The sequence below is a fragment of the Calidris pugnax genome, unplaced genomic scaffold (genome assembly GCF_001431845.1).
Source record: "Calidris pugnax isolate Ruff unplaced genomic scaffold, ASM143184v1 scaffold285, whole genome shotgun sequence".
Lineage (NCBI taxonomy): Eukaryota > Metazoa > Chordata > Aves > Charadriiformes > Scolopacidae > Calidris > Calidris pugnax.
Window position 1 is genome coordinate 51,752 of NW_015091000.1, and position 3,262 is coordinate 55,013.

The following is a 3,262-nucleotide window of genomic DNA, read 5'->3' on the forward strand; positions in this document are numbered from 1 at the left end:
CCTCCCCCTAATTCCAGGCCCTGTGATCCCGAACACAACCCAGATCTTTCTTTCCCCCATGTTTACGCTCTGACTCTCTCTGGGGCTGCTCAGCCAGTGCGCAAACATGATTTAAAAAAAAAAAAAAAAAAGAAAAAGCAGAAAGAAAAACTAAATAAAGCTCTAAAAGTTCCCAAATCCTTGATCCGTCATGGAGAAGAAGAGCTTTACTTGTTTGCTTTTAATCAGCTGACACAAACCCTGGGATGTGTTGGAAAATAATAATAGAAAGAAATCTTTCACCTAATCTATGGCACGATGTGTCCATCCCGCTGCCTGCTCCACTCCGGCCGTCCATCCCCATCCATCCCCACCGGGGCCGCACGGAGGGACAATCCTGTGGGATCAGGCCGAGGAATTTCCATCCTGGTGAAGCGTTTCCACCAGGAGCCCCCCAAGGGGAGCAGAGCCCCCCCTCCGGGCTGTCCTTGCCTTGGGCTTCCGTGTGCCGGGACCACCGAGCCCCGTCCCCTCGCAGCCCCCGGGCTCTCCTGGGCTCGGCACTGTATAACCATTTCCCATTTCCAGTCTTAATCTTATAAGAATGAATTGAGAATGACCAGCGTAAATACACAGGTGCCACTGGGAGCAGAAACCACTCTTTAATCTCAGATATGAAAACAATTCCCTGCTCCGCTCGCTGGCAATCAGCGAGTGCTATCAGCGCCGCGCTCTCCCCGGGAACAGGAGAGCTTATAAATATGAATTAGCGCAGAGAAAATCTACTCTCTTACCTAAAGCTAAATGTTATCTGGGTCCCTTTCCAGCAGTGGCTGACATTTCCAGAGTGCTTTTAGTCACATCTGCGGGAAGACAACTCATTTCTTGTTTCAAAAAAAAAAAAAAAAAAAAAAAAAAAAGGCAAAGGAAAAGAGGGGAGAAAGGAGAGAAAGAGGAAGCAGAGGAGGAGCAGGAGGAGGACGAGCGGCGGCGCAGGGAGACGCTGCCTTTGTTGAAAGAGGGAAATGCTGGATCCCTGAGCATCCTCCGGGAGAGGGGAGACGTTGGGTGGGCTCTGCCCCGGCACCGGGAGCTCACGGGGAAAGGACGGAGCGGCCGAAGCCCTGAGGCAGCAGCAGAACGTGCTCCTGAGTGAGACCTTGGGGTGTGGATGCTCGTGGCTGGGGTGTCAAACAGCCCTGGGGTGCATCTAAGAGTTGCCCCAAAAATGGGGATGTTTGGTGGCAAGGGTGGGCTGCGCTGCCTCGTCAGAGCCAGGGAAACTGAGGCACAGCGTGGAAAGGCTCCTGCAACCCTGACCCAGGGGGATCTCTCTGGTGAGAGCACGAGGAGGGCGATGGGGCAGGGGGTCCTGGGCACCAGCAGGAGCAGCAGGAGCTCAGCCCCAGCAGCACGTCCCAGGCTGGACACATCTCTCCTGCCCTCATAGAATGGTTTGGGGGAATAGGGACCGTTAAAGGCCGTCCAGTCCAACCCCCACCATGAGCAGGGACATCTTCAGCTCCATCAGGTTGCTCAGATGGTGGCAAGGGTGGGCTGCACTGCCCTGTCAGAGCTGGGGAAACTGAGGCACGGTGTGGGAAAGGCTCCCGCAACCCTGGCCCAGGGGGATCTCTCTGGTGAGAGCACGAGGAGGGCGATGGGGCAGGGGGTCCTGGGCACCAGCAGGAGCTCAGCCCCTGCAGCACGTCCCAGGCACAGGGATTGCTCTGCTCCGGGAGTGTCCCGGCCGGACACATCTCTCCTGCCCTCTCTCCCTCCTCTCCTGCCCATAGAATGGTTTGGGGGAATAGGGACCGTTAAAGGCCGTCCAGTCCAACCCCCACCATGAGCAGGGACATCTTCAGCTCCATCAGGTTGCTCAGAGCCCCATCCAGCCTGCCCTGGGATGTTTCCAGGGATGGGGCATCTCCCACCTCTCTGGGCAACCTGGGCCAGAGTCTCACCACTCTCAGCATAAAACATTTCTTCCTTAGTTCTAGTCTAAATCCACCCTCTTTTAGTTTAAAGCCGTTACCCCTCATCCTATCGCGATAGGTCCTCCTCCGGGTGCCCGAGGGACCCCCTCACTCTGTCCTTGCACCCCAAAGGGTTCTGTGCCTCCATGGGCCGGAGCTGCTGCTGATGGAGAAGGATGTGGTCCTGCAGCAGGCGTGAAACCCCATCCATCCATCCCTCCATCCATCCCACCGCCCGGCTCTGATCCCGTTCCCTGTGCCTGTCGGCCTCTCCCCGACACCGAATCTGGGAGGGAAGGAGCTCCAGCCCGTGAGAGTCTCTAATGGGATGCTTAAGCCATCTTTTAGGTTTTTAATGAGCGGTTCCTGGCAGGAATGCTAAACATCACTAGGTAGACAGACCTGTCTCGCTGTCAGGCGGCGCGATGTGTTTCTGTGTCCTTGTCTGGCTTAAGTGAGCTCTGACCTCATTTGCTTCGTGCCATTCAATTAACAAGGCGAGCGGTGCTGGGGAAGGGGGGGGGGACACACGCCGGGGGGAGTTTAACCGTATGTATTAATTTCCATTTTATGTTCCAAACAATTGAGCATCGCTCGGCGGCGGGAGGTGGCGGCCAAATCCTCTCCGGGTACCGTCCCCAGCGCTGCCCGGGCTGAGCTTTGCTGGTGACCCCCAGCCCAGCTCTGGCAGCTGGTGGGGTTTGGGGGGACCTCGGGGGTCCCCACTTCGGCCTTGCATTCCTGTCCTCCCCCCAGGGACGGATCCGTGCCCCCCACAGCCCCTTCGCTGCACTTTGGTTAATGCCCCTCCATCTTGTGCTTCATCCGGAACGTCGATGGCTGCACATTGAGACAGAAATGATTTGGAAAAGGGCAAGAGAGGGAGAGAAATGTTTCCCAGGATGTTAAAAAAAGCGACTCCAGGCACCTAAATTTATGCCGCTTCCTCCGGGTGCCCGAGGGACCCCCTCACTCTGTCCTTGCACCCCAAAGGGTTCTGTGCCTCCATGGGCCGGAGCTGCTGCTGATGGAGAAGGATGTGGTCCTGCAGCAGGCGTGAAACCCCATCCATCCATCCCTCCATCCCTCCATCCATCCCACCGCCCGGCTCTGATCCCGTTCCCTGTGCCTGTCGGCCTCTCCCCGACACCGAATCTGGGAGGGAAGGAGCTCCAGCCCGTGAGAGTCTCTAATGGGATGCTTAAGCCATCTTTTAGGTTTTTAATGAGCGGTTCCTGGCAGGAATGCTAAACATCACTAGGTAGACAGACCTGTCTCGCTGTCAGGCGGCGCGATGTGTTTCT